Source organism: Plectrocnemia conspersa, unplaced genomic scaffold (assembly GCF_051122295.1).
Source record: "Plectrocnemia conspersa isolate PC_06_02 unplaced genomic scaffold, ASM5112229v1 ptg000008l, whole genome shotgun sequence".
Taxonomy (NCBI): domain Eukaryota; kingdom Metazoa; phylum Arthropoda; class Insecta; order Trichoptera; family Polycentropodidae; genus Plectrocnemia; species Plectrocnemia conspersa.
The window spans coordinates 24,695,050-24,712,176 of record NW_028277172.1 but is presented as its reverse complement, the minus strand read 5'-3'; the positions used below and the strand labels follow the sequence as shown (position 1 = coordinate 24,712,176).

Here is a 17,127-nt window from a genome sequence, read left to right as displayed (position 1 = left end):
TCGCTTGAGTGCTGCTTCGTCGTAATCTCAGTCTTATTCAAAATCGAGTTAAACTCTTGGAGATTAATGGTGGACCATTCGGACGGACGAAGTAGAAGCGGCTGCTTTTCCCTGGCTTCTAATTGACGTCTCAGTTGTAATATAGAACAAGTATGAATCATCAATACGAAAAGAGCAATGTTATCTGAAAGCATCGATCGTCACAGCATTAACACAAATCCAAGTTTCAGTTTGTTTATTTTCGGCTCTGAAAATTTTCAAATCCAATTTAAAAGCTTCCATAAATGCTGATTTGGTAAAAGCTCTTCATTTAATTCCACTAATTTAATTTAGATCAGAGATATAAGTTAGAAGAACGTCGAAAAATATTATATTATAATTTCTAAATAAACATATGTTACTCTGAATTCTAAGGAACATTTTGGATTGCAGTAATAAGATTCTTTCTAATCAAACTATGAATATTACTCATTCGAGAGAAAGATTGTACTCATATTCATTTCTAGCTATAATACATATTGTTTTCGTTTAATTCGTGTGGCAGCGGCACCTATTGTCTTCATTTTTAGACCTCATCAAAATTCTTTAAATGCCGATGAATGGTGGAATGGGTAGACTGGATTCTCTGCCAATTTTTTACAATTTTTACAACCGTTACAATTCGGTTTTCCTGTATTCGATTTATACCTTGGTAGAACTCCATTAATTAAAAAAGGGACTGACATTTTTTTCATTACAAACCCAAAAAGTTGTACCCCAATTAAATAAACCGCAATCCTTATTAGTCAAACCATCTCTGATGTGTTAAATTTACCGATGTTTTAGATTTGTTTTAATTTTAACTTTTATTACGAAGTAAATATAACATTGAAAGTATTTCGAGCGTACCAGTATTTGTTCTATTCCTAGAAAAACCGATAAATAACCCAACGCCAGCCGTCGTTTTTGGCAGTTTTATTTCGAACCCGCAGACTAAGAGCGTTCCTTCATCATTCCTTTGCTAACGTCACTCCAAATCCCGTTTATCTATCACGGGCGACGTTTCTATTAAGTTTCGATATTCCTACCTTATTTATTACCTTTCTTTACTACCATTCTTCACCGGCTAAACTGGGCGGTTATCGACCCGATTTATCACGGTTATTTTAATTCCGCAAACGAATAGAAACCTCGTTTCCACTTTTGGGAATACCTCGAGACTCGATGTTTGTCTTGGCGGATGCTGGAGATAATCGCTCAGAGATAAATGACCAGTGTTTACTTTGTACATTTTTTGTTGCCTCATCTTCTAACCGAGGTAAGATAACGATTTCGGGCACGCAACATTACTTAGGATTATGTTTTCGTTTTTGTACGATTTGATTTAGTGGGTGTTTGTAATTGATATATACAACATATCAATTTTCGCTTGTGATAAAATAGCTTATTTCTAACAACAGATTTACGAATCACATACATATATATATTTAAAATAAAGCCTAGATTATGTGTGTGTTTATTGTTATTAAACATAATAATAATACAATTGTACTTTTGAGATTATTCAAATAAAAATCTCACAGAGAATGATTGTATACTTTTTCGAAACATTTTGGCTTAATGTGTGTTAAACTAATAAGCTTTCATTCAATGCTCTTCTCTCTCTCTTGTATTCTTCTTACATACGTATATATACAATGTATATGTATTAAAAAAGCTTCAATTGATTTTTTACAATGTTTTTTATAGCATTTCCAATACGTTCCGTTTTTGCCGCATCTTGTTTATCATTAATACTATAAAAAGTTGTCCCAAATTACCAAATTAAATAAAATATAAAACAAATATATATAAAGTTCAAAGTGTATGTATATATGTACAGATATATAAAATACCTTAAAGACTGACAAGATGACATTTATCGCGACTTTGATTAAAAAATGCCGTCCACCCGGCCCCCAACTTTCAAACTTGTTTTTATCTCAAATACACTTTAAAATATGTCAATGTTTTTTTTTAAATATGCCGTGTTATGTGTCTATTAATCCATAGTTAAACATGTAAAAGGTTGTACTTTAAATTTAATTCTAATGTGCCTAAAATTATTTATGAAATTGTTTTCTCTAATATAAAGTTTATGTCCCATTCAGTATTGACTACATGAATACAGTATTAACATTATTTTAATTTTATTGATTTATTTGTACAAAATATATTAAAACCAGATGTCTTTAGATTCTAAGGAACGTCCAAATTATGGGTAAAAGTATCGGATCATATTCCGTTAGTGGGTTTCGTTCGTCGATACGCCATGCTCCTTATGCCTGCACTACTCTCTGGAAGCTGGCCAAGGTTGGTCAAGGACGGAGAATATAGTGGGTTACTTCGGTCGAGTTCGGTTTTGCCCGCTCTAAAATCTCTCGGAAGTTGTCCGAGGTTACCGAGAACGGGAGATAAAGTGGAGGTAATTCAGCCGACTTGGACAGCTTCGAGCGCTTCCGAACATTGTCGGCAAATGGACCGAAGCCGGAGCTGCTCTTTCGAGCGCGAGCGGTGAGATACTTCCCCTTTCGCTCTCTCGCGTGTTAAGTGATATGTTGTTTCGCAAACTGAAATGGAATGAGTAACTCGGTTCAATTTCAGTATGCGCGTAGGCGTCCTATGGTCAACACGCATGTCGAGCGCTGCATCGTGGTCACGTGGTCAATTTATAATACCACATGCTTATCGGGGACTTCAACAGACTCTTACTGACATATTTGAATATTTTAGGGAACCAAAAGGGATTAATTATATTTTTGATAGTAAATTCTTCTAACATATATCGTTATTATATTTTTTTCATATAAAATTAAATAATTAAAAAATAATTAGTGGTACCTGATTTTGCTAAAAAAATTTATGTATTTTCCTAGATCGATTTATATAAATGTCACACCATAACGAATTCTTATTTAGAATCGATGGCGACAAATTTTAGGATAGTCACAGATGTGGTGTTCGTATTCTGAAGTATCATTTTTATGCCTTATGGCATTTTGCAAAAGCCGACAAAGATTTTGCGTAAATTGAATATTTACGACCGAAAAGTTTTCACTGATATTGTATTGGTGAGTGCCCACACAAACTTTTATAATTATCAGTAGCGTAATTTTAATAATATTACGATTATTTGGCACATATGCCAGCTGTACGTGACAGCAGCCGCCGTGCGGACGTCGTTCACGGTCGCCGTCCGGACGGGATATGAAATTTGTGGCAGTGTGTCTGCTACGCGAAAGTCGGAAAGTATAGTGCAAGCATTATATCGATGGACGAATGTTATCGAACGGCGAGAAATAAGGATGCTCCGTAAATAGCATGACTGTATGATCCTGTAGTCTTAGTGACTAATTGATTTATTCATTTAATTATTTTTCTTATTTATAGTTAAAATGCAATGACATGATTAATACGTTACGATAATTTGATTAATCTAAATATATGTATGTACAACAGTTTTTGCATACATTGTTATGACATACCTTGATTTGTATAAAGTAACTTTTAGCAAACGGTTAATTATTTGAAAGCGAATATTTTATCTTGTTTTTTTATTTAAAAATTATTATTAAATGCAACATATAGATAGCAACAATTCAATATTATTCTATACATATTATGGGAACTTTTGCAATGCGATCACGCATCCGACCCTGTCATCCTGATATTTATTATGTAGTATTTGTCGCAACTATAGTTTATAGCAAATAGACCGGCACAACTATAATAGAGGCGAATCCTTCATTGTTGTATGTGAGAGTGTGTATTATGAAAAGGCTACAATGCTGCTGGGGTATTTTATGATCCCAGAAAAATAAACATGAAAATGTTGTACGTGCATTTTATTATTTATTTATGGTTCTTTTACCATAAATACTATATTTATAATCAATGAAATCAGATATTTTTGCTTAATTTTAAACAAATATTTACATAGTTATTTTTTAAATAAAAATTTAAAACATATGATATATCTTAATTTTCCGAGGACGCTTAACTGGTTTTTGATTTGTAAAAAAGCGTAACGCGGTTTTTTCTTTCGGACGGTTTATTTTGGAACCCTTATGTGAAAATTATGTATCGAAAATTGTAGTTATTTCATATAAATATATACAAATAAATGCATTATTATTGTCGGTAATTTTTAGTGGATCAGTAACACGGTTTTCGTCCGTGTCGTTCCATGGTTACTAACCTCTTGTGCCTCTCAAAAGCGGTGACAAAATTTTATTCTATACCAACTTTTATATTATTTTGATGATTTAATAATATAATGCAAATCTCTATAAAAATCATGATATTTATAATTAAAACACTGATGGGAAATATTAAACCTAAATAAATGATTATTTCACAAAAGCTAATTGATTTTTTATACAGATACATTCACACGTGTATGTGTGTGTCGTCTCGCAAAAATCGCTTTTTAATAACGCAGTAAACGTTTATACACGTGTTTGCCCGAGTTTGCGCTTTGCGAAAATCGGTTAAAGCAACGCTTCCCAAAATTCTGTGGTTAATGAATGGCTCGCTACATTATGCCCAGGGGAGAAATGGAGATACATTTAATTTGTTTTTGATTCAAATTTAAATAATCGATGTCCATAATTTGCCCGAATGTCCATATAAAGTTCACGGAAAAGTAAAATCTAAAGGTACATTGTTTGACTGTAAGCGGCGTATTTTTATCATAATAAATATTGTATTAATAAAAGAAAATACTAGTTCTAGCAAAGCTATCTGTTGATTTCGGGATTGATTAAGACGTAATTCAAGCCTTTTTAAAGTACTTAAATTTTTTATTGCATACATATTGAACGTATACCCTCTCTAGTGGTGGCAGGTTCTCTGGTTAGTTCTATCGCTAAGGAACGCGTGAAGCACACTTTATTTGAAATATATTTATAAAAGTTTAAGCTTGAAACCGATCCTGGCGATAGGTCAGCGCAAAAAATGCAAAATCGATTTTTGTCCCATTCTATGGTTAGCAAGGGGTCGCATTGAGTATTCAGGGTGCTTCCGCTCCGTCAACCTTTACGACAATTAAATTTGAAGACCAAAACGTGAAATTTATCATCCCTTGCGCGCTCGTAAATTATCTCGAAAGCATCCGCGGGGTGTGATTCGCTGAAAACTTTCGGATTTGTAAATGAAAGCGAAAAAAAAAAGTTTCTCTCTGAACCACTTTTTTTGTTGCGTTGTGTGAAGGTTTTTATTTTCCTTTTGAATCTTTTTTTGTGTTAGTATTATATTTTAGTCTGGAATTTATGATTTTTTTGTATGGGATATATGAATTTTAAAAGCATTCTCGCCTTATTTTTATGTAAAAGTAAATAGATGTTTTATTTTTAAGTTCGCATTTACACTTAAGCAAATATGAAATTTAAAAATAATGCTAAATGCAAAACACATGATACATACATTTACATATATGAATTTAGTCATATTTTAAGCACGTATCATATACAATTAATTTTAACTAGTGCCTAAAAAATATTTATTTAATTATATGTTTTTACATGTAGTGTATATTTAATTTACGTTAATAAGATTTGATGTTAATTCTTTAGAATAGCCATGTCAACATCTTTTATAAAATTCAGATTATAAATACGTAAAGCTATATATAAAAAAAAATTTTGATAAATAAATTACTGTTTGTTTTAAATAAAACATCTATTTTAGTTAAAGTTGGTCAGAATTGTCTTACGTAGAAATTTTATCAAAAAAATATGTAATCTTTTAAAAATATTTATTTTAATTCATTAGAAAATCTACCTTCTAGAGTAGTACAAATAATTATTAACGTAAAAAATAATATGGGATACATATTTTAAGGACGGAATAGCGTAGTCCGTAACGTCTCAGACTAGTAACTCTGAAGTTGCGGGTTCGAGCCCCGGCAGCTGCACTCGAATTTATATTTCTAAAAAAATACGCTATTATTAAAAAAGAAACCGGTCCCAGCTGTAGTGATATTAATTTATTATAAATTATATTACACATAATAATTTATAACTATTAATATAGATGTCATCGATTCACCGATAATGGTCAATACTTGGTACAGATTTACCTCGTTGTAACGCATTGGGCTTACGCCTGTCAAAATATAACGGAAGATTTACTAAAAATAAATATAATGTGTAATAATTACATTTCAACGTATTACTACTAATTAATCAATTAACATTTTATTTATTTAAAAAGCAATATTTTCTATGATTCTATTTTTCTCATATTTATTTTTATTTGTAACTTGACAGGCATAAGCCCAATGCGTTACTGCGAGGAAAATCTGTACTAACTGAGTAAGTCAATCAAATACAATGAATACCTACAAATATTAACCACCAGACTGAAAGTCTGGGAATATTAATAATTATAAATTATTATGTTTAAAATAATTATAAGCAATCCGGTTATTTTTAATAATAGCGCATTTTTTATTAATAAAAATTCGATTTCTGCTACCGGGACTCGAACCCGCAAACCTCATATTTACTAGTCTAAGACATTACGGACTACACTATTCCGTCCTTATAAATAATAGTTATCGTGCTTTTTTATCATCATATAAACGTGTAAAATAAATATTAAATTTAAATTTAATTTATAAACATGGTTTATGTTATTATTATACTTCGATCAACCGAACAAGTCGCCTTAGATTTAATCTACAATCAATCCAGATCGAAGCTAATCATCTCATCCAATTCGTCTGCAATACATCACATGTCGAAAACGACTTTCGTTTATCGCCGGGTCTGTATTGCCCCATTACGTCGTAAATGGGTTAGCGGCGGAACAAAATTGCATTCGACTGACGATAACGAAATAAAAAAGACAAAAAAACAGATTTATTTTGATACGGGCCGGTTACAACAGATACGAATCGAATTCCAATTATACGCTCCGGTCGAGATTGGTTAAATTAAACCGTTAAACCGGCTAACTGCGATTTTATTTAACAGGCCAACGGTGCGATAATGATCGACGTTACTGATGTGTTAACAATGTATAATACTTTTCGTAACATGATAACAATATATTTCTTATTTATAATAATGAAATACTTTCTTGAATATCGCACCGGCTCACACTTGCCAATTTTCGACTTAAAATGATATTATCGTTCATCAGATATGACTCTTGATGAGTGGCAATTACACACAAATTGGGCTGCTGCAGTATTATTTTATTGAATGAATGAAACATGTTAAATTAATGGTGTAAAAGACGATGTAAGTGATGACGGACGAGGCGCCGCCGGTCGTCAAAGTCCCGTCGCGGTCCGCCAAATAATGTGTTGCCTGTGTCACCAGAATGCCGCCTAGTTTTGGCCATCGAGGGTTTCCAAAATGATCAATATTGCGATTGTTAAGGTTGACGTGATTGACGCTCATTGATGCGACCAATTGATCGTTTAATCAAATCTCTGTAAACGGGGACCCTTAATAAATAAATTAATACGCCCCCACAGTGACATTTTGCGATCATAAAAAATAAACGCGTAAACCAAATAGTGCATTCCACAAACGTTTTGCGAATTTCAGAAATAAACGCTGGCATTTGTATATTATATGTAATGACTACTTTGTAGATGACAATATCTCTACTAAAAACTTATTAAATATTTTTTTATAGAAATGAAAATTTCTGCATTTCTTTCGTTGAAAGTGTAGTACATTAGAATAAATGTATAAATTAATTTTATTTCAAAGTATATATAACATTAAAAGTATTCCGAACGTATAGGTATTTGTTCTATTCATAGAAATATAACAAATACTGTTACGCTTGAAAAATATCATTATACAATTTGCCAAGAGCTTAACCAGCGTTTTTCAGACTTGTACTAAAAAGCTGGATTTAATATATCGGATATCAAAGACCAGATCTCAAAATCAATAGTGTTGTTACTGCTACAAAAAATGTAAAGAAAAAAGAAAACATACATAGTATATACGTATATGTAACGTAAATAAAAACACAATTAAATAACGTTAATATTTTTAATATGCATAGCCGCATTAGTCACGCTTGTTCCAGATTTACAACTTTTTTTCTTAAAATAAGAATATAATACACAAGCTATTCAAAAATTGATTTATTTTTAATTAGAGGGACACCCTTATAAACTTTACTTAAATAACAATATTATTTATAGTAAATAATTGATACTAAACTGAGCGGCCTTATGATCCATTTACTTTTATGTCTGACATCCGTAATATTAAAGGTCTAAGGTCCAGAAATATGAGCTAAATATGTAACACAATGTACTTCTCAATGTTTCGAATAAAAATACAGACTTCACGAGCACAAGTAAAATACCCACCCCGTTGCACAAGCCAACGCTGGAAATATGTTGTGGTGGATTACTAGTGCTTTGGTCTACCTAACGTCAGAAAACTCATCTAACCGGAAAACTGCGACCTCCCCTAAGCCCTGCCCCTGAAAAAGGGAAACCGACTATGTAACTGTGTATGTAAAAATGCGCGAGGGAGGTATAGAAGTTCAAAACAAGTCTAATCCTTGTTGACTATGTCCAGATGGGTAAACTAATAACTTTGATTAAACGATTGACAAAGGTGGAACTGTATGTATATTTTGTTGTTTGTTTGTTACAAAAAAAACACGCTGTCTTCTAGCTATACGGTTCTAAAATAATTTAAAATTTTTTAATGGGACTTGCACAAAAATGCCACATTTTTTGGTAATAAATATTACATGTAATAATAAAAATTTACTAATTATGAATATATATTGCTGACGGTTCTCAGAAATATTTTCGTTCTGTTTTAATAAATTGATTTAATTTCTGATCCTTCTTGATATTTTAACGATTATCTCTGATTGGTTTTGAAGTATAAAAAACATCAATCTGGATGACTTATAGTTGAAAAATTAACGCGCGTTAAGTGTTTGATGGCTTACTGATCATTTTTACAAAAGTGCCAAGATCAAATTAATAATTTTTTCAAGGCGTTCGGTAAATTCATTAACACTAAACGCGTTGCTTAAGCTACGATGGCGAAAGTGATGAGGAATCTCTTTCGTCTTCCGCTCAGCCGCTTCCCCCTTCTTGTACTTTGTCTTCTGTACTGACCAAAAGGAAACTGAGCGGCTTTGAGAAGTTTAAGATGGCCCTGGTTTGGTTCCTGATTTAATTTTGATGGCTTGCTAAGTCAGACTAGCTGCTCTTCTAAAACATGTTTTTGCTCTGATTCTCAAGAGGTCATCATCTATTGGTCTTTGAAAAGTCACCCCTATTCATAAAAAAAAAATAAAAAATTGTGCTTAATAAATTATAGACAGGCCATAGTGCAGTCAGCTCCTGCTAAATTGTTCGAAATAGTTATACATAGATAGTAGGGATCTCAATATAAATATTCACATTTCGCACATAATTAGTTCCTGAAAATGTGATGTGTGTGAATGTTGAATGTACGAAAGTCGAGGGAAGTAAAAAAAATTAAAATTGTGTGTATTTTAAAATATTTATTTATCAAGTAAATACAACCAAGATGTTTTAGAGGCGTTTAAGAGACACGTTTAGGTGGGGTTTACGGGTGTTTCCTTTGAAAAGTTATCAAGAGTTAACTGTTTTCCACTATTCTTTTTCTTTTCTTCATATAGTATTTTCTAACATGCTATATTTTTATTGATCGCCCTGCGCACTTGAGATATGCGTTCTCCATTGGGATCACAATCTTCCATAATATTTAAAAATTTGTCAAGGTGCGTGAAGGCTTCATTCATATTTTTCACTGTTAAAGAGTTTTCCAAAATAAACCTGTCTCATCTACATTAAATATTTGGCTAGAGGAATATTCTACATCTTCAATAATTTTGGATAATTAGGAAATAAATTCTTTTGCAGCATCTTTATCCGCATCAGCTGATTCTCCAGTAAATTTAATATTATGAAAAGAATACCTCATTTTAAAATTGTAAAACCAACCGTTACTTGTTTGAAAAACCGTGTTAAAATATTTTTTTAATCTATCCTTCCAATCTTTGTGCAAACTAAGAGCTTTTGCTTGAATAATTGAAATACTCAGAAGGACATCTTTTTGATGTTGGTCATCGATCTACGATGACAAAGATTTTCCATTTCGTCCATGTTTTTTTTTTGCTGTGTTTTTTTGGAAACATAATAAAGATTGTGGAAATATATCTTTAGTTTCCACAATTTTGAACGTATTCTTTAATTATATTTTTATTTTGCAAAATTGAACATATCGTAGACCTGTTTGTATCATACGAACGTCCGATTGAAGCAGAACTTTTTTTTAAAAAAAAATTAAAATTAAAAAAATTGTTTTAAAAAATTAAAATTTTAAAATTGTGCGAAAGTCGAACGTTCGAAAGTCGAGGGTCGCCTGTATTTCGAATAAAATTTAAAAAAATCTTAGAATGAAACAATTTGTATACTTTAGCAACACAGGTAGTCGTTTTTTCTATCAACGTACCCGAGTGACTAGTGCAGCTCCAAAATTCATGGTCCTTTATATTTTGTTTCGAAATGCGAGACAATGAGGCGCTTCTTCTTAACAAAAAAAATGCTTTTATGCATTTAAAAAACATTTGTAAATGGAATGTTTATCGGTTGTGTCTACTATGACCTAAATACGTAGAATTCGTTCCTTGAACGAAACACCATGTTGAAAAGACACACCCTTTATTATCGTTTAACGCTTATTTCAAAAACAGGTGAGCGTGGTTTGTGTTACGTTTGATGCAAAGATTCAATTTGTTAATTTGTATGCAAATCCGAACAAAAAATGCCGATGCATATCCGATTTTAATGTTTATTAAAAATGTTCCAATTATAAATAGTAAATCGAAAAAATTATGTATTTAAAATGTTCCATTACTTTTGCTATATTAATAAATTAACCCAACTGATTAAAAAATATGATTTAATAAATTAAGCATTTTCCTTTTGACGTCTTCACTGATCAGTAATTCGCATAGCATATTTTTTAAAATTCAAAAACGATTATGAAAGTAATTAATAATTAATTAAAATAATAGTATTTCACAGGCAATTAATTTTTGTTTAAATAAAAAATACCGGTAAAACCGAAAAAAATTCAGATACATTCGAATACATCGTCCATTTTTTTTTATTAAATATTCGAATAAATGAAAACCCTAATATAATCTTCTTCTTAACAGCATTTTAAAAATGTTCTTACTCAAAGACAATAGTCCCCGCATTACTGGAGCAAAGGCTGAAATTGAGTGCCGCGTGACAAAGGTTAAATACCTTTTAAATTTATTAATTTCGTGTTTGTGTATCTGAAATGTATTTTTTGTACTCCTATATAAGTATATTTTTTTAAGTATTTAATTGCAAATTTTTGCTAACCATACGTTTTAGAACCGCTGCTGAAAAGGAAAATGTCCCCTTAGAAACAGAACAAAAATCTCTTATAATAGGGCGTCTGTATCTATTGAAGAGTTGGACGCGAGAGAGCCTATTATTGTCTTGTCATAAATCGAGAATAGTGTCAAACTAATTCTTAGTATATTCCTGCCGCGAAAGTATATGGAAAATACATATTTTATACACAAACTTTACAAAGAGAAAGTGGAAAAAGTCTCATACCATCGATGTTACCTTTACGTGAGTTGTTTTTAGGAACCTTTTTTTTTTATCAATCTCACTTTTTGCGTATATAAAGTGTGCTTTATATTTTACATCAACCCTTTTTGAACTTTTCCGTACATGTATAATATATTAACATATTATAATAATATATAAAACAATTTTTGCCTGCACCTAAATAAAAGCTACAAGGATCATTTCCTCTACTTTCATAATGCAATGTGCAGACGTTGTCAGGGGTGCAGAACAATAGCTTTCGGATTTACTTCTCGTCTCCACCACTGCTGTTTGTATCCATTTGAAACGTTAGTTGCTTTGTACGTTTACTCGTAAATAGTGTACCATGTCTGGTATTGAAAATATAGAATTATTTTTGTTTTTGCGTGTACTTGAAAGATATTTTTTCTGAAGCCTTACAATGTGAGATATTGCAGACAATATTTAAAGAAAGGATTGTCCGAGAAATATACATTGCTTTTTATCAGACGGTCGGCGGTTGATAAATTGTGAGTTTTATAGTTTAACCCTTGCCTAAAATATCTTTCATAAATAAATTTTAGTTATACCATATCTCATAAATAAGCGGCGGTGTATACAGAATATATTAATATACCTTCATTTTGTTCCGTATATTAAAGCTAATTTTCATTTCATAACTTCCACAATTTTTACTTGATGACGCGTACACATCTCGCAATAGTTATTAAATTTTAATACAGTGAATGTAGGATTATGTATAAATATCTTACTAATTTATTAAATTCATCAAATCACAAATTTATATTATTTTGCATGACGTTGCTAGAAAAAAGTAGTGTTACTAATGTTACTCCGTACCGAGCAAATTTCTGATTATTGTGAGTACCGAATCCAATGACAGTTTGCTGTAAACTGATACATTAAAAATTCGTACTGCAATAGTGCATCGGCATTCTTTTTGCATTGTTTACGTATATATATGTATGCGAAGGAGAAGCGATACATGCGCGTAAGAAAATTCATTGTCTAGCTTGTTTTGTTGAAGCGGCAAATTTATATTTCGTAAAAAATTTAAATTCATATTTCGGGCCATTTCGCGGAAAATAAATAAAAAAAGAATATATATGTATTATGACAGTAACTGGTTGTCAACTCCTATGGTATGATTGTGTTAGTTCAACGTACGTGTGTTTTGCATAAAAAGTGGAAGCTGTGACGTTCACTGCACTAAACGAAGCTATGCGATATTCAGAGACGATCATTAGACTACGAAAACAACACGAATATATATTGTTGTAAATAAATATGCGATTTAAAAACTGTTGCGAATATAGCAATAAAGTCATTAATAACTTTATGCGCTTAAAATTATATTGCATAAAACTGGAACACTGCACGCATTTCAAGGAAGATGTAGATATGTAGATAATCCGCTATTCAGAGCTACTGATTCGGAGACAAAAATAGTATATTTTTTATTGAGAAATAATCCAGAGGTTGCCTACCGCTCCCAACAATGATATAATTGCAGTGTGTCCACGTGCTCATGCCGCTCTGGGACAGTTGTCAACTATGCGTCACCATGATGGCCGTTGACACTCGTGGGCGACAATGTTCGGCTCCGTAGCTAGTCTACCATTAACCGGCGTCGATATCGGTGGGCGTCACCATGCCACGTCATATACCACCCTCTTGTCACCATCGCGAGTGTAGAGTGCCACCATAATTGAATTTCTTCCGATCCATATCCGAGAGAGTCCCAATCAGTGCTTCCAACTTTCCTCGACGCTCGGGAATAATCGCATTAGTGAAGGACTCGCTAAATAGTCGCTAATGAGTTCCAATTATACGGCGTAAATGTCGGTGTGTGATGTAACTAGGGTATGGTGGTGTTTTGGAAGTCGCATCATTTTTAGTCAATGTATTCGTAGTTGAAAATAAGGCTTGAGTTATTTTTGCTGTGGCACACATCGTACACAATAATGCATAAAGTTGATCAATCGTAACGCAATTAAAACGCTTTGTATGTAGATTAGCATAGTACAATATAATAATATGCTTAATCGAGTGACGAAAGATTGATGATACGATAGTCTTAATGGCATTGAAACATAATATTAATGTATTAATATTATTCAATTTTAGTATTCTGTTCATTGTTTAATTGGCTTCCTTCCGTTATGTCCGTATTTTATTATTATGAACAGTGCTCGTGAACTTTTTATACAAGTAAAATAGCAGCTGGAGAAAATACTATTATAAAAACTGTATTTTGCTTAAAAAATTAAAACGAGAAATATTTTTATATTTATTATTTTTTTTCATACATATGTAGTATAGTTTGTATATGTCGAAATAGTGACATTATTAAATTGAACTATGTTGTGGTTATCGATAATTTTTATGATTGTTTAGCACAAAATTTTATATTTGCTATTACAAAAATGCTCCACAGCTAAATTTGCTTTCAAATTATTGCAAAAAATATCATTTTGTATGTTTTAAATTTGAAGATAAGAAACAATTAAGTTTAGTTTTAGAGCTAAATTACAGAAAGGTGTTTTGGACTTTCTTAACCCTTTGAGTAGTTAATTTATACACATTTGTTAGTCGTGTTTTTCTAAAATTATTTCTGTTGTTATTTAGTTATTATTATTTTATATTGCATTTATAATAAATTATAAAAAATCGGCGATTTTCAATGATTGATTGTTTTTATTTATTTTACTATTTTTTTTTATTAGTGTGCTTTAAAAAAATATTTTAATACTGTTCTATTATTAAATTTCGTAAATTTAATTTACATATTTTTTTTATATATTATTCGATTTTGGTGATTTTTTTTATATAAATTCAGTGGCTCTCAATATTTTTATAAAATTAAAATATATTTTTCTGTTTTTTTTTTCCATTTATTTCATACTATTTTATTTATTGGTATTATTTTCTATAAAAATCATAGGTATACAAAAATAAATATTTTCTTACTGTATTGTGATGAACGACCTCTTATGTTGTATCGCGGTGGCTTTCGCCTTCACAGAATACGTCTAGCGAAGTTAAGGGACAAACAATAACAAAAACTATGCTATAGGAGGGACTGTCGCGTACGCTATAGGAGGGTTTACTGTATCTATTTAACTATCTGTGGTATTCCAAAATAGTGAAAGATCGACTATCGTACATCTACGGCGATACTATTCAAAGTCGACATAATAGAAAAAAAAAACAAAAAAAAAAATGTAAATTACCGATGTAGTCTTGCATAAAAAAATAAGTTACGTGCCGTGTAAAAATCTGTTAAACAGTTCTTGAAATAATTGCAGACTTACAGATAGACGAGTTAGTCATAATTTAGTGTCGTATTTTAGGACAATTTAAATGAGCAATATATAACATACGTGTACCGGATCATCATTCGCTGATTTTGATTGAATATAGATATATTTATTTAATGCTCAATTTTAAATATTTTAATGCCCAGATCATTCGTTTTAGTGCACACTACGAATAAAATGTTGCTCAATTTAATATTTTTTCTTGATCATAGATATATTTATTTATTAATATTTTTTTATTATCGTAATTATTTATTATTTATTTTATTTCAATAATATAGCTCATTGTTTATACACTAAACAAATGTAATAAAATAATAGTAATACAACAAAATATAAAATATATTATAATTTATATCGTAATGTACAAAGAAAGCTGTTTCTTTATTCCATTGAGAAAACCTGCTACCTTTTTTGCGGATTATTTCGTTCTTTTCATTCGCTATAGAAACGATGAACATCGAAAGTTTAAAGCTTTTAGATGACACGTATATTCGCTGTTTTCACGCGGAAAGCGGTCTTAAATCACTCTTTGCGTGACGTGCGATCCTAATATAATGTCAGTCATATCATTGAAGGCTTCGTAATTCATACAATTGTGGAAACCTTCTAATATTATAAATGATATTGTAATAGTTTTAAAATCACGTACGTATTAAGCAATAGTACAGTTACGCAGTTAGAATATAATTTATATATAATTTTTTTGTACCTTATATGTATAATCTAGCTCGATTTAAATTAATCATCACGATATTCTTACGTGAGATTATAAAAATTTAGAAAAACTTTGCAACGACTGATCGAATTAAATCTGTATAATAATAAATTCCGATCTCCTAAATACGTAGGTTCATATGGGATGCAAACCTAGGTCTTTCAGGTATTCGTCATCTTTTATATTGCTGGTCTTTTAATGTTCTAAAGATCTGGTTGAATTATTTGATTTTGAAAGACTTAAGTAGTCTTGCTCGATACTCGACCTAACTTTTGTGCTTCTCAAGTTTTAAGCGAAGTAGAAAAATCAAGTTCTGATATGTGTGAAAGTTTATTCTGAAAGTGTCGCAGATGTATACTATTTTGGGAATAAGGAAGGTGTTTTCGCACTCTCTTACTTTCGACTTTTGGGTCAATGCAATGCTTTGGGGCGGAAACAGACGATGTATTTTTTCTTATAAGAATGCCCTTTTGCGTAACAGTTTGTATTTGTATAGACACTAATTGTTTTTTTGTGTAGGTGCATTTTCAAATGACTCTAATCCACTTAAATCTCCGATCGTCACGTGCGCTTGTAAGACATGGTGAATAAACTTTTTCTGCATTAATTTTATTATGCTTAACGGATGGTGGCATTAGAGTTATTAGATATCTCAGATAAATAATACAATGTTAGTCATAATATTCAAGGTTTACAGTACAGTACAGCTTAAAATATTATTATTAAATGTATAGTTTTGTGAAAAAAAACATAAAGTATTTTTTTTATTGTTGTGTAAAGAATACTGCTGTAAATATTTTGCTAGCAATAGCAAATTTTATTATTATTTTTATGATATTTATTGCAAAAATTAACTATAAAAACTAGCCATAAATATTCAGTGTTTTTTTGTTGTTATAATAGAACTTATTATTTAAGCAACTGGTGGGAGGTACTAATAAATTTATTATTTAATAAAATTGCTATAAAATATTTGTATACTTACTCATAAAAGAAAATTATTAGCAGATTTTAAATCAGTGCATATTTTTACATATAAATTGGATAATTAAATCTGTGTATTAAAAAAAAAATTGAGCGAAACAATGCATAGAAAAATCGACCATAATAAATTTAATTAAACTGCTAGCAAAAAATGTTATATAAAATATATATACAAAATATAAAAATGATATTTAAAATTAAACTAAATATGTATGTATGTATATAGAAAAAAAACTAACGATACCAAAGTTCCCAAGTAAAAAATTTGTTTCAATAATTGTTTTACACGCTGTTAACGCTTGTTGTGTTACTTCAATAAATATATTATATATAATCGTACATTTAAATATACAGTAGGTTATAAGTGTATTATTCACATTTCATTTTAGTTGACTGTATGATGTGTGCCATAAAAAAATGCTTGGATGTATGAAGTTTCACACTCGAAGAGATGAAACTTGTGAAAT

The 17,127-nt window shown here is 30.8% G+C and overlaps 1 protein-coding gene across 9 annotated transcripts in view; it reads left to right on the top strand.

Annotated features, from left to right (window-relative positions):
* Window positions 1-17,127, top strand: part of Liprin-beta (liprin-beta 1) — a 118,725-nt gene that overhangs the window by 62,639 nt on the left and 38,959 nt on the right. The window contains exon 1 of one of the 9 annotated variants that reach the window (XM_088190075.1): window positions 6,299-6,332. The exons of 6 other annotated variants lie outside the window; for them this stretch is intronic. The gene's annotated coding sequence lies outside the window, so the exon portion shown is untranslated. Of the gene's footprint in view, window positions 1-6,298; window positions 6,333-13,249; window positions 13,330-13,365; window positions 13,502-17,127 lie in introns of those variants that run through there. 2 more of the 9 variants (XM_088190070.1, XM_088190071.1) reach the window with 2 other exon arrangements.